The 18,260-nt window shown below is 39.3% G+C and overlaps 1 protein-coding gene across 2 annotated transcripts in view; it reads left to right on the top strand.

Moving 5' to 3' along the window:
- Nucleotides 1-18,260, top strand: part of MAP6 (microtubule associated protein 6) — a 99,880-nt gene that overhangs the window by 52,802 nt on the left and 28,818 nt on the right. The gene's annotated exons all lie outside the window — the stretch shown is intronic.

Raw genomic sequence — 18,260 nt, 5'->3', positions numbered from 1 at the left:
ACAGTCTTTGCCTTTATATAACTTATATTCTAGTAGGAGGAAAAGGTACACAGAGATAAGTAAAAATATACTAGAATATAAAATAATCAATAAACATTTATTAAGGACCTACTGTGTGCCAGATGGGGGCACCTAGGGTGGTGCAGTGGATAGGGTGCTAGACCTGGAGTCAGGAGGACCTGAGTTCAAATCTGGCCTCAGACAATGACTAGCTTTGTAACCTTGGGCAAGTCACTTCACCCTGTTTGCCTCAGCTTCCTCATCTGTAAAATGAACTGGAGAAGGAAATGGCAAACCACTTGAGTATGTCTGCCAAAAACAAACCCATAGTGGTCACAAAGAGTTATGACTGAACAATAACAAATGTGTCAGACACTGTGCTAAGTGCTAGAAATACAAAACAAGGCAAAAGACAGCTCCTGCTTTCAAGGAGTTTACAACCTGACAGGGGAATCAGTGCCTCCAGTCTCACATGTCTCCTATCCATTCTTCACATCATGGCTTAGATAATCTAACCCTGTGCATTCTAGCTTCCATTATTTTCTCACGTCATTTTCAGGGCTTGGAATGGATGTTCTTACCCCATCTCCATCTGTTAAACCTCCTTCCCTTCCTTTGGCACGATGGACAGAGAACTGGGACTAGAGTTAGGAAGGTCTGAGTTCAAATCTAGTCTCAGACAATTACTACCTGTGTGACTTTGGGCACTTTGCCCGTTTGCCTCAGTTTCTTCATCTATAAAGTGGGGGTAATAGTACCTACCACAGAGAGTTATCATGAGTATTTTGTAAAAAGCGTACTGTATGAACATGAAGGAGAGATATGGAGGCAGCTGGGGAAAAACTAGTCATAGAAAGGCTATGAATATTTTTACTTGTTTTTTAAGGATGGCACCAGGGGAAGGCTGCCATGGTAATGTGAGTGTTGCCTCCCGCTCAGTGCTCTGCCAAGGTTCAGCAGCAGACTGTTTCCTGGAGAGTTCAGTTTCCATAGTGATAGTCTCTCGATTGAGGTTATTGAATGAAATGGGCATGAAAAACCTTAAAGCAGCATAGAAATATCAATCCTCCCATACTGAGGATGAACATAAAAGATTTGTTGGCAGTATGAATGCTTTACCTAGTTGCCCAGATTCAGAAAACTTGCTTCTGTAAGTGTCCAGGTCTGGTGAAGCTCATCATACAAAGAGGAAGAGTGCCTTGTAGAGGGCAGTATGAATTGAGTAGTAACTAGCAGTCAGGTTTTGAACCCAGATCCTCTGATGCAAAATGTGGTCCTTTATTTACACTCACAGTGACTCAGAAATTGAACAATTCTGTCCTTAGCTTACTTGAAGTGTGCCTGAGGGCAGAATCCTTGAAAATTAAATGAGTAACTATTTATTGGACACATCCTGGTGCTGTTCACACATCCTCTCTAATGGCAATAACCTCAGGCTCTCATCTGCCTTGTAGTGTTGCTGAATCAGAAAGTCTTAAGTAAATCATTAATGACAGTAGCCCATACTTGGATCTTCCTCAGAGGGGAGAGAGAGCTCGTCACTAGGAGGTGAGCTGCTGGGGTGGAGGGATCTTCCAGGGCCAGAAGATGGCAGAGACAGGATTAGTGGTTGAAATAAAGTCAACTGAACTTTGGGGGCTTCGGTTTCCTCATCTGTAAAATGAGACTGACCTGGATGATCTTGGAGGTGCCTTCTAGCTGTCTCCTAGGGAACCTAACAAAAGTCAAACTTCACGATGAGTTGTAAATTTGCCAAGGGTGAGGGCTTTGTCCTGTCAATCTCCCCTCTCTCACAACCAAGCCCAGCACCCACACAGAGCAGGTTTCAACTGATATACTTTTGGGCATGGTAAAAAAAAAAAGACTTCTTCCCCTCCCCTCTCCTCTCTTTCTCCTCTCTCTCCTTTCTCTCTTTCCCTCTGTCTCTCCCCCTCTCTCTTCTCTCTCTCCTTCTCTTTCTGTCATCTCTCTCTTTTCTTTTCCCTCTCTTTCCCTCTCTGTCTGTCTGTCTGTCTGTCTGTCTCTCTCTCTCTCACACACACACACACACTTTTCTTTGTCCTACTAAAATATATTAGAATATTAGAAGGCAATTTGTTGTTGCCCTTCTCCACGCTGTGGGATATGTCATGTGTGAGTAGATGGTGTCACTCCTGTGGGACTGTCTGCACATTTGGTAATGTCAGGATACAGTCTAAAGTCAGCCAGAGCATCCCATCTCTATCAGCAGTTAGCGTTTTCTGCTGCTGTTCAGTCAAGTCTGCGTTTTCAGAAGACATTTGTTACTTGTGCAAGTAAAAATCCTGAAACCTTCCTTCTCCATTTCTGTGGTTAAGGCCTAAAGACCTTGGAGCCTTTATAGTGCTGCTTTCTTGATTCCTGTCTTGGAAATTAGTGGACTGACAGTGATAGTGTGAGGGGTGGCAGGTAACCACCTCCATATAGAAGAATTGCTTTAGCTAGTCTGCACTGCTTTCAGCACCGAGGTGTCTTTACAGACCAAGGGGGCTCAGGACACTTTCTCCCACTTGTTCTTGAGTCAGTTCAGTTTTGTCTGACTCTTCATGACCCCATTTGGGGTTTTCTTGGCAAAGATACTGGAGTGGTTTGCCATTTCCTTCTCCAGCTCATCTTACAGATGAGGAAACTGAAGCAAACAGAGGTTAAATGACTTGCTAAGGGTCAGACAGCTAATAAGTATCTGAGGCTGGATTTGAACTCTGATCCCATTGCTAGTACTCTAACCACCTACCATATCAACTGGAATTTCCTTTGTGTTTCTTTCTGTGTTTGTTTTGTGTGTTCAGTCAACTAACTTGTTGGGGAAGTGAATCATCAATTTCTGTTTCCCAAACTTAACCATATCCACAGTAGAATGTACTGACTCTTCTCCCAAACCCACTCATTCTCTAGTCTTCACTCCCTATTTCTGTTGAAGGGAACGACCGTTCAATTCAGTCACCCTGACTCACAGCCTCGGTCTTGATCCTCACCTCTATATCCAATCCAATTTAATTCAAGCCCTTATCATCTCTTGCCTGTACTACTGCAGTGCTAACTGGCCTCCCTGTTTTCTGGTTTCTCCCTTCTCCAATGTATCCTTCACACATCTGCCAAATTAATATTCTTAAAATATAAGTTGGACCGTGTCCCTGTCCGGTTCAAAAATGCTCTGTGGTTCCTTATGCCCAGCCACTTGCATAGCTCCCAGACAGACAAAAAGAGCGAGCTCTACAGAGCCTGACAACCTTGAATAACTGAGCACGAGATTAGCTGCCTGAACATCTAGCCAAATCAACCTTTCCTCCATGGTGCCATCAAAATTCAGACAGTAAAACGACCCATGAAAGACACATGAAAGGTATTGCTGAGCTGTATTAGGAAACCGAGTCTTGAAATTCATCCCATTGGAAGTCCTATGGTTTACAGACCTTACTTTATCCTCTTTTTTGAAAATCAAGAATAGCATCCTTCAAGTTCCATTAATTAAATTAATTTAAATCATTCTTATACAGCAAGCCCTTCCCAGTCTCCTTCAATTCTAGTGCTGTCCCTCTATAGATTATTTCCATTTTATCCTGTATAAAGCTTGTTTGTACATTGTTTTCTGCTTGTTATCTTTGCCATTTGATTGCGAATTATTTGAGGACTGTCATTTTTCAGTCATATCCAACTCTTCCTGATTCTATTTGTGGTTTTCTTAGCAAAGATACTGGAGTGGTTTGCCATTTCCTTCTCTAGCTCATTTTACAGATGAGGAAACTAAGGGTTAAGTGACTTAACCAGGGTCACAAAACTAGTGTCTGAGGCTAGATTTAAACTCAGGTCTTCCTATTTCTCAGCCTAGTACTCTATCCACTGTGCCATCTAGCTGTCCATACTTGAGGACAGGGATTGTCTTTTTGAATTTTTTTTGGCTCCTCAGTGCTTAGCACATAGTTGGGGCTTAATAAGTGCTTTCTGACTGATTGAGCCCAATGGCCCTTCTCCAGTCCTATGTAGATCTTTACTGTCTTTTAAAGATCACTGCCAGTCACACAACAATCACATCTGCCAGTTCTCTCAGTACCCAAGGATGTAGTTTTTCCAGGTCTGGAGACTTCTATCCATCAAGAATAGCTAGGTGCTTTCTTATAATCTCCTGAAATATCTTGAGGATCAGCTCTCCATTAGCCACTTTTCTTCTAGCCTTTGCAATCCAAAGATCATTTTTCTTAATATTATATTAATATTAAAAACAAGAAGAGAAGAAGAAAATTATGAAGTGGGCTACAGTGTCTTATCTCTGTCCTCCATTATCACGTTCCCATTAACTTCCAGCAGCAGTAATATCCCTTTTTTAATCTAAATTTAACTCCTTTCCTCCTCTTTTTCCTAATATGACTTAAAAAAAACTCAACCACACATTTTATTACCCATGACTTTCCTTACCAACCTCGGCTCATTCTGAACTGTCACTATGCTTTTAACATACTGACATGTTTTTCTAGTTATCAACAATTCTCCTCCCTCCTTCTTTATGCCTCTCAGATAAATCTAAATCGATCAGTGAATTCTACACCTGTCTCCTTTGACAACTCCCACTTTTCCTGCTCATTGGCTTTCTTTCTCTGATTCTTCAATATTTTATTCTTGAGAGTCATGGAATCCTACCTATCCTTTCTCTAAGCCAGAAGTTCTTAACCTGGGGTCTGTGAATGTACATTTTATATTTTTTCCCTACCCCCTAACTAAAATTTAGTATCTCCTTTTACCATAAATTGTTTTTATTTTTTATTTTATTTTAGACTCAAACACCGGAACACAAATACAGAATAGAGAAAAGAAACAAAAATGTTTCATAAACTTAAATATTGGAACAAATAGAAAATAAGAAAGAAAAAAGCATGCCATGTGCATAGCAGAGCATAAGAAAGGATTCAAAATATGCAACGATAAACTTTCATTTCAAGAAAGCCCGTATGATATATACTACACGTTGTGTTGAGAGCTGTCCATCTTTTCTTTGCTTCCTTGTAAGTTTTCTTTTGTTCTCTGCTGTGCACTTTTTTATTTTGTTCTTTTTTTTCCCTCACCCCACCCAAGGCAGATATATTTCTCTATAGCTATAGATATATACATACACATATACATATATATATACATATATAGACATACACTTTTCCAAACACAGTCTACATAAAAATCTTTGTTTTTATGTTTGTGCATATCTCATTTCCTATCCCTCCTTCCTCCTCTACTTTACTTCTACACACTACCTTAGCCTCCTATTACCTGCCTATCCCCCTCCAAGGATCCCTCCCCTGTCCTCTCATTCCCATAAGCCTAAACACCCATTCCTATAACCTATTCCTTCACCCTCCCTTCTAGAGATCACTCCCTTGTCCTCTCCCCTTCCTTATCCCACTACCATTTTATTTCTTCTAAATTTTGAGGACTTTTATACCCTTCTAACTATATATGTATTGTTCCCCCTTAAACCCATTCCCCATGAAAGTAGGTTACCAGAACTACCAGCCCTCCTCCCCCATCTAATTCCTCTGTATTGATTCTTCCTCTTGCACCTAATTTATATAAAATAATTACTCTTTTAAGCTGTTCCTAAATGGTTTTACTTTTTAAATCCATATCATACTCAGGTTTATCCCAATCTTTCCAATGAGTACCCAATTATTAACAAGAATCTTAGACATAAGATTTGCATTTTGCATATATAAAAAATAAACAGTATGTCCTTATTGAATCCCTTGTAATCAGTCTTTGGTATATACCTTATGTTTCTCTTGGCTCTTGTATGTCAAATCTTCTATTAAGTTCAGGTTTGTTTTTTTATTTTTAACAAAGTCTTAAAAGCCTGGCAGTTGATCAGATGTCCATTTTTTTTCATTCAGGATTATGCTTAATTTTCCTAGGTATGATATTTTCTTCCAGGGCCCCAATTTTTTTGCTCTTCAATATATTGTGTTCCAAGACCTGCAGTCCTTTAATGTCTCCACTGCTAGGTCCTGTGTGATTCTAATTGTGGCACCATCATATTTAAATTATTTTATTCTTCTTGCTTTTAATATTTTATCCTTGAGCTGGGAGTTTCAGAATTTGACTATAATATTTCTAAAAGTTTTCCTCATAGGAGCTCTTTTAAGTGGTGATCAATGGTTTTTTTTCTGTTTTTATTTTTCCCCCTTGTTCTAGTGCTTCAGGCCAATTTTCTTGAATTATTTCTTGTATTATTGTATCAAGCTTCTTTTTTTGATCATAGCTTTCAGTTAGTTTGATTATTTTTATGTTTTCTCTTTTTGATGTGTTCTCCAGATCTGTTATTTTTCTTATAAGATGTTTCACTTTCTCTTCTATTTTTTCATTATTTGTATTTTAATTATTTCTTCATCTGTTATAATTTTGCTGACTTCACCCTGCCCAATTCTAATTTTCAGGGTCATTTTCTTCCTTAAGATTCTGAATCTCCTTTTCTAATTGGTTGACTTTCCTTTCATAAAGTTCTTGTTTTTCTTGGATCATTCCTTTTTATTTTTATTTTATTTTAGTTTTAGTTTTCCCTCCATCTCTATCATTTGTTTTTTTAAAGTCTTTTTTTAAGATCTTCCATGAATTCTTTTTGGGCAGGTGATAATTTGACAGTACTCTTTGGGGATTTCTTTATTTCAATGTCCTCCTCTGAAGATGAACCCCATTCATCTCTTCCCATAATAGCTTTCTATGGTTGTATTCTTATTCCTTTGCCTGTGCATTTTTTGTGGTAATAGCTTAATTTTTGTAATCACCTCTAGTCCTGGGGTATAGGGGATGGTGCCTCTTGCCCCAGATCTTCAGTGCTTCCCTCTAGGCTGGATCCAAAGACAAACTTCCAATCTCCTGTAAGTGCCCACAGCCAGGGGCATTCCATCCCACTGCTTCTGCACTCACTGGGTGTGTGTTGGCTCCTTCTTGCCCCTGCCCTTCTTCATGGCACACCTCGGTCTGTCGTTCCTTATCAGCAGAGGTTCCCTCTATCTTCCCCAGCTCAGCCACCCAACTCCCCTCTCTATCCTGGGGGTAAAAGTTCCAAAGCAGGGGCCAAAGCAGCCTCAAACCAACCCTAGGGCTTGACACTTGTTAAAGCAAACCCTACCCTGGAGGTGTTTACTCTTCACAGGGACCAAACCTCATCCTAGGATTTTTCTTCTGATTTTCTCAAATTGTCCCAGGAAAACTCCTGTTGTGCCCCTATTTTTATTTATTTTTACCTGTACTTTGTTCGCCCTAAGGTACTATTTTATCTCTTTTGTGGGGGAAAATCTTAAGAGTTTGGAATTTTCTTACCTATTCCTCCATCTTCCCAGAATCCTCTCCTATTTTATATATTTTTATAATTGTATTTCAATATAAATCCCATGTATTTTATTGTATGCATTTTAAAATATTCTGATGAGGGGTCCATAGGCTTGAACAGATTGCCAAAGGAGTTTGTGACACAAAAGATGTTAAAAACCTCTGCTCAAAACCCTTTCAAATCTGCTTTCCTAAAATCTAAGATGTTTGTCAATCAATAAATATGCATTTTTAAAGTTCTGGTTATGTGTCAGGTGCTGTATTAAGCACTGAGGATACAAAACAAAAAAGTGAAAAAATCTCTACACAGCCCTAAATTTGTGATTTCGTGAGTCTACTCAGAAGGAGCTTACGTTTTATCAGGATACATAAGATATACATAAGTAAATATTATTGAACATAGATATCTATAATATTATAGTATCAGGAAACCATAATACCATAATATATTTATGCACACAAAAATACATAAAATTAATGCAGTGGACTTAGGTACAAGATATGGCCAGAGGGCATTGGCAATTGAAATCAGGAAAGGTCCCCTGGAGAAGATCATCCTTCAGCTAAATCATAAAGGAACAAGGGATTCTCTGAGACAAATGTGAAGAAGGAAGGCGCACTGAGCACTGAGAGAGGAGATGGAGTTAGTGAGGAAAAAGAGAAAGTCAGCTTGGTTAGACGGTAGAGTGTGGGGAGGGGAGTAGAGAAAAAGTGTCAGGTGGGGGTGGATGGATATTGACGGGGGCCAGGTTGTGAAGGGTTTTAAATGCTAAAGAATGCAGAGCCAAAACAGCGGAGTAACAAAAAAGAAGCATAATGAGCTCAGATCAGGAAAATGCACCAGACCAAATCCCGATTAGTATTATTGTTAGCAACAACAATAAAAATCATAATTATCAACTAAAAAAAATCAGTGACACATTTTTTCTAGCCCAGGGAGATAGACAATGGGGGTAGGGGTCTAGCCAGGAGTATGCTATGTAGAACCTTCTAGATCAGGGAGAGGCTACACAAAGCAAGAAGAGGTCTCTGATCCAACATAAAGGGGTCTAAACATGTGTAGGGTGTGGGAGCAGATGCCAACTGGCAACTCTGTTGTTCATCTCTCAGTTCCAGGTCACAGGTTCAAGGTGGACCAAGGAGGGGTCCTGAACCTAGGGGGTGGTGTTCCGGGGTGAAGAATGGTCATGGGCTACATACAGGCAGTTTACTGAGCAAGGAGCAAGTTCGGAAGTAAGCAACAGCTATGTGGCTCAGAGCAGAGTAATGGAGTGAGTTCTTATTTCTAACTTCCAGCCCAGTCTAAAGCCTGTGATGGAATAACAAGGTCAGGAGTCCTGGTGTAAATGAAAGCCTACCATTCTGTTTTTCTGAACTAGCAGAATTTTCCAGCTGGCTGATAATGCCTATGTCCAGCAGCAGTCTACCGGAATTCCAAATAGGGCAATCCCATGGGTGTATTGCTCAGAACCCAAACCAGGTCAGGAACTTGCAGCACTCAGACCAGGAGGAATACTATCAGATTTTGCCCTAGATAAGAGTACTTTTGGAACACTGAAAGCTTTCAAGTCCCCAACTGCAGTGTTCTCTAGGATTCTGAAATACCATAACACTCCATACCCCAAGAAAGAAGCAGCAGGACCAGACATTTCCTCCAAAAGCATGCCAGACTCTTATATGGCATATGAAATGAAGAAGTAGGCTGGAAGAATGAGCAAACAAAAAAGGATCCCATCATTAAAAGCTCTTAGAGTGACAGGGGCTCTCAAGATACAAACCCAAAAGAAGAAAATGTCTCCAAAACATTTACAAGCAAAGCCTCAAAGGAAAACAAAAGTTGGGCACAAATTCAACTAGAATTCCTAGAAGAGATGAAGCAAGAGGTTTTTTTTTTTTTTTTAAGCAATCAGGGTTAAGTAACTTGCTCAAGGTTACACAGCCAATTATTATTTCTGGGTGTGGTGCTAAGTGTCTGAGCCCGGGATTCGATCTCCAGGTTGTCCCAACGCTGGAGTCGGTGCTCTTACTTGCTGAGCCACCTGGCCGCCCCTAAGCAATTGGGGTTAAGTAACTTGCTCAAGGTTACACGGCCAGGTGTTTCTGGGTGGGTGCTAAGTGTCTGAGCCCGGGATTTGATCTCCAGGTCAGGCAAGAGGTTTTTTTAAGTAGCTAAAGACATATTTATTAATAAAATGAAAGCACTAGAGGGAAAAGAAGAAAGAATTTGAAAGGGAATTAACATCTTGGCACCAGAGGTACAAAACTGCCCAAGCAAAAAATTCCCTGAAAATTAATGGACCAAATAAAAGCCAATGACTCTATGAGACATGAAGAAATAGTGAAATGAAGTCAAAAGACCAAAAAAAGGTAGAAGAAAATGTATGATATCTTACAGTAAAAACAGCTGACCTATGAAGACAGATCAAGGAAAATAACTTTTTTAAAAAATTTTATCACATTACTTATTTTTAGTTTTCAACATTCACTTCCATAAGTTCTAAATTTTCTCCCTCTCCCCTCTCTCCCTATGATGATGGCTTGCAATCTGATATGAGTTCTACATATGCATTCCTGTTAAACACATTTTTGCCTTAGTCATGTTGTGTAGAAGAATTATAATGAATGGGAAAAACCATGAGAGAGAAAACAAAATAAAACAAAAAAGAAAATTGTCTGCTTTCTCCTGCATTCTGACTCCATAGTTCTTTCTCTCGATGTGACTGGCATTTTCCATCATGTGTCCTTTGGAATTGTTTTAGGTCCTTGCATTGCTGAGAAGGGCTAAGTCTATCAAAATAAGTCCTCCCACACTGTAGCTGTTACTGTGCACAATTTTCTCCTGGTTCTGCTCCCCTCACTCAGCATCAGTTCATATAAGTCTTTCTAGGTTTCTCTGAAATTTTCCTGTTCATCATTTCTTATAGTACAGTAGTTTTCCATTACATTCATATACCACAACGTGTTTAGGCGTTCCCCAATTCATGGGCATCTTCTTGATTTTCAGTTCTTGGCCACCACAAAAAGAGCTGCTATAAATAATTTTGTACATGTGGGTCCTTTTCCTACTTGTATGATCTCTTTGGAATATAGCCCTAGAAGTGGTATTGCTGGTTCAAAGGGTATGCAAATTCTTATAGCCCTTTGGGCAGAGTGAGGAAAGATAACTTAAGAATCATTGAGCCAACTAAAATATGACTCCCCCTTTCCCTCCCCCAAAAAGAGCTATATGTCATGTTTCAAGCTTTTAAAAAAAATCTGTCCAGATCTTAGAAGTAGAGGGCAAAGTAAAAATTTTAAAAATCATTGGTTACCTACTGAAATAAACTTGAAAATAAAAACTCTCTGGACCATTATAGATAAAATCCAGATTTTATAGTTCAAAGAAAAAAACACTGCAAACTTCCAGAAAGAAAAAATTCAAATACTGAGGAGCTGCAATCAGGCTCACACAAGATTTGGCAGCCACAGCTATAAAGAAGGGGAGAAATTTGGAATACAGCATTCCAGAAGGCACAGAAAATGGGCTTACAACCAAGAATAATTTGCCTAGCAAAACTGAGTATAATCCTACAAGAGGAAAAAAATTAATCTTTAATGAAATAGAGAACTTCAAAGCATTCCAACTAGAGCTGCACAGAAACTTTGAAGTGCAAACACAGAAGTCAAGAGAAACTGTTTAATAAAAAAGGTAAACATGTGAACAAACATAAGAATCTAAACAAGTATAAAGTGTTTACATTCTAGTATGGAGAGATGATACATGTGTCTCCTCTGAACCCTATCATTATCAGGGGTCATAGAGAGAATCTAAATTAGACAAGTCTGTTATATCTTAGTGATCTTAAAAGAAGAATGGGAAGCATAACCATGAGAACAATTTATACAATGACAACAATGTTACAACGACAATAACTTTGAAGGAACTCTGATCAACACAATTGACAACCATTATTCCAGAAGACTCATGATGAAACAGAGGTGAAGGACTCAGGGTACAAAATGAAAATTTTGAAAACCTGGCTAACATGGTTAGCTTAACTATACATTTGTAATAGAGATATTTTTCCTAGCTCAATGGGGGAGATTGAAGAGGAAGATAAGAAAGAGGAAATTTTTTTGCTAACTAAAAAAAATAATTAAAAAAATACCAAACAAAAGAACTTAAAGGCATGAAAACCAATTAGGAGACTATTATAATAATCCAAATGAGAGGTGATGAGGGCCTGAACTAAGATGGGGACTGTGAGAATAGAAAGGAAATTGAGAGGTATGGTGAAATGGTAAGATCTAGCAATTGATTGGATATGTGAGACAGTGGAATTGAAAAGTTGAAGATTAACATCAGGTATATGAACGTGAGAAATGGGAAGAATGGTGGTGCCCTTAACAGAAATAGGGAAGTTTGGAACACTAATTCATTGTTGGTGGAGCTGTGAACTTATCCAAACATTCTGGAGAGCAATTTGGAACTATGCCCAAAGGGCTATAAAAATGTGCATACTCTGACCCAGCAATACCACTTCCAGGTCTGTATCCCAAAGATATAAAAAAAATGGGAAAAAAAACCCACATGTACAAAAATATTTATAGCAGCTCTTTTTGTGGGTGCCAAGAACTAGAAATCAAGGGGATGCCCATCAACTGGGGAATGGCTAAACAAGTTGTGGTATATGAATGTAATGAAATACTATTGTGCTATAAGAAATGATGAGCAGGCAGACTTCAGAGAAACCTAGAAAGACTTATATGAACTGATGCTGAGTGAGGAGAACAGAACCAAGAGAACACTGTACACAGTAACAGCCACAGTGTGTGAGGACTGATTTTGATAGACTTTAGCCCTTCTCAGCAATGCAAGGACCTAAAACAATTCCAAAGGACACATGATGGAAAATGCCAACCACATCCAGAAAAAGAACTATGGAGTCAGAATGCAGAATGAAGCAGACTATTTTCTTTTTCGTTTGATTTTTTTTCTCTCTCATGGTTTTTCCCATTCATTATAATTCTTCTATACAACATGACTAATGTGAAAATGTGTTTAATAGGAATGTATGTGTAGAACCCATATCAGATTGCAAGGCATCTTGGGGAGGGAGAGGGAGAAATTTTAAAACTTATAGAAGTGAATGTTGAAGACTAAAAATAAATAATTTAATAAAAAAGAAGAAAATATGGAAAAAAAGAGAAAGAAAAAAATAGATAAGTTTGATAGAAGGGTGGATTTTGGGGGGAAAGAGGAATTCTGCTTTGGGGATGTCAGAATATGCCCTCTTCCCTCTTCTCCATTACAGATTTACTCAAAGCAGTTATCCCTTCCACATCACAACTTTCCCCATCATGGTTTCAAAATATTGTGGATCAGCATAAGAAATTAAATGGGAATTTTGGGGAAGTCTTGCAGAAGCTGCAGATGACACATGAAAGCCAATAGATGACACAGAAAAAGTTTAGAAACTCAGAAATGCATAACATTATGTATAGTATTATATAATATCATCATATTTTTATCTTTGAATACCATAATAATTTAGATTCCTTCTCTGGTACGAAGGAAGGGTCAAAAAATTTTATGTGGATTTTCCATATCATGGGGCTGTTGTGCCCCTAACCTCCGCTATGCAGACAGGATAACTGTCTAGTTTTTAATTTTCCCAATGCTGCCTTACCACCTTATCTTCTTTTTATGTATCCTTTTGTTCCCACCTTCAGTGATGGCTAGAACAAGGATTTCAAAAATATGCCTCCTCACATTAGGATGTACAGTAACCGCTTACCTTACTGAGTAACCATACTTTGTGAATTCTGTAATGCCATGTAAGACTATTATTTTTATTGTTGGTTTCTCTGTTGGATTCCATGTCCTATGAAAATCTGTATTATAGCTACACTCTATGGTATGAGTTCTTAAACATTTCTCTGAGCCATGGTGAAACCTACGGACCTTTTCTCAGAATAGTGATTTTAAATGCACAAAATAAAATACATAAGTTACAAAGGAAACCAATTATCTTAAAATACAAATATGTGTGTGACCTCAGGCAAGTCACTTAACCCCAACTGCCCTCCAAAAAAGCAAAAAAAAAATACAAATATGAAAAACATTTAAACAGGTTCTTAGACCCTCAGGTTAAGGACCCCTGCTTTATGGTGTCTAGTTTGGTATGTGAGAAATTCCTCTGTTCTTTTTCAGTTTAAGCCCTTTTGGATTCAACCTGAAAGACTCCAAGCAAATACATTTCTGCTAGCCCTTGTTTTTTCATCCCTGATAAAGAACCAGTCGTTCCTATATTAAAAAAATGGTACAGAAATAAAAATCCTATAATTAAACACAATCTTTACTACCTTTTTGTTTCTTTGGGGGGGTTTTGTTGTTTTATTAAAAAAAACACTTATTTCCTTTTGAAACACCTGCTATTGCATTTTAAAAATCAGATTTACCATCCCCTCTCCCCTTTCTGTTGTTTTTCAGTTGTTTAAGCCATTCCAACTCTTCATGACCCCATTTGGGGTTTTTTTGGCAAAGATACTGCAGTGGTTTGCCATTTCTTTCTCCTGCTCATTTTACAGATGAGGAAACTGAGGCAAACATGGTTAAGTGACTTGCCCAGGATCACATAGCTAGTAAGTATCTGAGGCCAGATTTAAACTCAGGAAGATCAGTCTTCCTAACTTCAAGCCTGGCATTCTATCCACTTAACTACCCCTTCCCTCTTCCTTAATTTCAGGGAAAAGAATGCATCATCATGATAGCAATTCACATTTTCCATTCATTTCTCCCTCCTCCCCATCATCTTGTTGCTCTAATAACTGTATGAGTTTGGGCAAGGCACTTAATCACAATAAGCCTAATTTTCCTCATGTATAAAATGGGGAGAACAGTATTTGCAGTATATATGCCTCACAAGGCTGTATGTGAAAATCAAATGGAAGAATGTATGTGAAGGATTTTGCACATGGCAAAGAGGTATCTATGTTAGCTACTCATGTATCCTAAATATATTACAATAAGCAAGCTGTTAAGTGGTACCTTTGGCCTTTAATCAAAATCAGTTTTCTTATGCATGAGGGGCCCTATTCAGCTCTGGATGCCTCCAGATGCCCAAGCGAAACCTTCACTGGAAGCTGGAATTATTTTCTCCCTCAGAAAGGTTTGACTAGCTGGGCCGAGCAAAGTGACTAATGAGCATTTGACTACTCAGTTAGGGAGGGGGTACTTTATTATCTTTGTTTGATGTTAGCAGATAATGAGCTGATCCTTTTTCATTTATTAGCTCCCCTATAGCAATTCAGTTATATTGCAGTCAGTCAGAGTCCAGTACTAAGGATTTTGAAGTTACATGCAAGACACTGAAAACATCAAGGACAGAAGTGATGTCAGCTCATGATTGAAGGCAAAATTCTCAAAAGACATGTGTTAAAAATAAGTAGCTTGTGGGGTGAAGTATGGGTTGTATTATATGGCCCTTGAGGTCCCTTCCAGCTCTGGGATTGTGTGATTGTATGACTGTCTTTTTTGTCAGCTAGGTGGTGCAGTGGGTGGTTAGAGGGCTGAGCGGAGTTAGGAGGACCTGAGTTCAATTCAGCCTCAAACATTTACTAACTGTGTGACCTGGGCAAGTCACTTCTCAGTTTCTTAATCTATAAAATGAGCTGGAAAAAGACATGGCAAACCACTCTAGTATCTTTGCCAAGAAAACCCTAAATGAGGTCACAAAGAGTCGGACCTTACTGAAACAAGTCAACAATAACAACCAAGGTCTGAAACTTTGAAGGGCTCACACCCCAAGTGACTTTTTTGCATATTGTATAGGGTACAAAGCTGAGAGTGACCCATTAGGACCTTTAAAAAGAAAGTAGAAAACAACCATTTAAGGTAAACCTTTTAGGGTACATGAATAATTTCCTCGTTCAAACTTGATAGAATTATATGAGGGGTATTCATTAGATAATAATAACTAGCATTTATATAGGGTTCTAAGGTTTGCAGAGTACCTCATAGATGTTATCTTATTTGATTCTCACAACAACCCTGTGAGATAGATGCTGTTATTATCCCCATTTTGCAGATGAGACAAAAGTGACTTGCCAACATCACACAGCTAGCCAGTATCTGAGACAGGATTAAGCTTTGGTCCTTTCTGACCCCAAGTTCAGTACTCTATCTACCATGCCATCATAGTAACCTTGGATGATTGAAGGATCAGCCACATTGCTGGTGGCCTTTAAATAGCAAGCTAGCCAGCCTGAATCTCAAAAGAGGTGCAAGGGAAAAGGTGAAGAATTATTTCCTCTTTAGCTCTTTCCTCCATAGCTAGCTCTCCTCTAGACTGCCAGAGGATCTCCTCCCTCAGCTTTTGCCCTTCTTGTGACTTGTCTGGGCTTTTTCAGCATAGCTGGTACCATTTCCAGATAAGCCATGTTGTGATGCCACTGAATAAACTACAGCCATCAATAAGGGTTCAGTGCAAAGCATTGGCAGGAGAGGTGCAGATTTGAGATGAGGCATCTCTCTTTTTGGTTCACATTTTAGTAATTGAACACAATTATATGTCATACCCCTTAATAGATGAGTACATAAGAAAGGTGGAAGCAAAGTACAAGGAGAGATCTGAAGAAGAAGATTCTTATAAGCCAGAGGTAGTGTGGTGAATGGGATGCTGGTCTGGTCAGAAAAACCTCAATTCCAGACCAGCTTCTGCAGCTTCCTCACTGTATGACCCTGGGCAAGTCTCTTAACCTCAGCCTCAACCTTCTCCATCTCTAAAATGGGAAGGTTGGTTTCTGTAGTTCATCTCTAAATCTTTGAACCTGTGAACTTTGGGTTTGATTAGAAAGGTGTAGCACCAGAAGAGGGTCTTAAACATAGAAGTTATGTAATAAATGCCAAACTGAGTTAAAGTTGAGGAAGTATTGATGTTGAGGATTGAAGGACAGTGAGGAATGGGCAAAGAAAGGGAAGGAAGACATTCTAGGCACAGGGAAGAGTGTAAGGCAACACTCAGAGACCAGCTGGCCTAAGGTATGTCCCACGGGGTCAGAGAGCTGTCCAGTTTGGGGGCAGCATTAGAGTGGTTGTCGTTTGTCCTTCATGTTGAAGAGGACCAGAATAACGTCATGGTGTTGGGGTCAATGTAGAGTATGTCTGGCTGAGGCAGATCAGACCAGTATGGGCTCAGAAGGCTCTGAATGGTGGAGGGGAGGGGTGTGAAAGAGTTGTCAAGAGAGAAGGTCCTTTGCTTGCTCATTGTTGATGACCAAAACTTGGAGACTTGGGCCAGTGGTCCCCTTACCTCAGTTACTTAGGATTGTGATTTATTTAGTGATTGTCATCAAAATGGCTACAGCCTTAAACAGAAGAAATGTTACTGACCTACTGTCAGCAGAACATGTACATGTCACTTCCTGGGCCTCAGTTTACTATTTTCTCAAATGGAATTTGAATGTCTAAAGCCATTCTCGACTCTGGCATCCTGTGTTCTTTGTTCTAAGGTTCCTTCTATGGTCAGATATTCTGTGACTTTTGTGATCGGCTTAGTACAGTGCTGGGCATCTGGTACTCAACAAATGCTTGTCGACTTAACTATGTATGCAAGACTTCCTCCAACTGCAGCCGTGTTTACTGTGCACTGGAAGCATAGTGCAGTGGGAGAAGTCATGACCCTGGAGTCCTAAAGCTTGGGTTCAGATCCTGGCTCCACAATTTGATAGTTGCATGAGACTCGATTCAAGTTATTTAATCTCCTGAACCCCAGCTTCAGTTTGTCCATCTTTAAATGGAGATAAATACTACGTGTGGTATCCCGGGCATGAAGCTGTTCTTAGGAAAGTGCTCTGTAAATTGCAAAATATCATATAAAAGTCATAACAATAAATATACATTATTGGTATTATTATTATATAACTAAGGTTTGCAAAGCACTTTCTATATGTTATTTCATTTGATCCTCACAATCCTATGAAGTCAGTGCTATTATTATCCCCATTTTACAGATGAGAAAACCAGAGCTGTTAAATAACTTGCCAAAAGTCACACATCTAGTAAGTATTGCCAACATTTAGCACAGTTCCTGGCACACAATGAGCACTTAATAAGTGCTTGTTGAGTCAGCATATGCATGCAGCAGGCTGCAGTGGATGCTGTTTAGAAAGGGTGTGTAGCAGCAAGCACCCCAAGCACGTCCTCGGGGTTTGCTGCCCATACAGGTTCTTGGATCTGCTTTGTTAAAGGAAAGCAACTCAAAATGGGTTAACAAGCTTACTTTAATCAGTCAGACATATATCGTTTACCTTGTTCAGGAGAAAAGGTCAGCACCCCGAACCTCAAAGTATACAGGCATAATTATCAAGACAGAAACATCAAGTAGACAGATTTCCAAACTGTCCAACCATTACATCCATACCCAGTCAACATCTGGGTTTCCACATTCTGGGTTTTTCAAAGCCAGGGGACTCTCAACAATGGCTTCCCAGAATTCAGATCAAATCACAGAACATTTCTCAAAGTGAGTCCCAAAACAAAGCTATACATCAGGGCTTATATAGCCTTCTCCTGGCTCAGAGAATGTAACAAACTTTTGGACCCACTGGCCAATCAAAAAGTATCCACTGAAAAACAAGCCTCCCACCCCAGACTCCAGGTGCACTTTAGCCTAGGGGCAGGGAAGATCCTCAAACCTGCATTTCCATTACATTGTGCCATGATTATGTATCATATATTTTCACATGTATATCTGTGGCAGATGTTGGCCTTCTCTAGTGCAGGTTTGGGAGAGAGGGAGGGAAACAGTTTGGGACTCAAATTTAGCCAAAAAAAATATTTTAGGAAGGAAGGAGGGAGGGAAGGAAGGAAGGAAGGAAGGAAGGAAGGAAGGAAGGAAGGAAGGAAGGAAGGAAGGAAGGAAGGAAGGAAGGAAGGAAGGAAGGAAGGA

Source organism: Petaurus breviceps, unplaced genomic scaffold (assembly GCF_028583685.1).
Source record: "Petaurus breviceps papuanus isolate PSGF00001 unplaced genomic scaffold, PetGlider_PUasm1.0 90823, whole genome shotgun sequence".
NCBI classification, from domain to species: Eukaryota; Metazoa; Chordata; class Mammalia; order Diprotodontia; family Petauridae; genus Petaurus; species Petaurus breviceps.
This window is presented reverse-complemented; position numbering and strand designations above follow the sequence as displayed.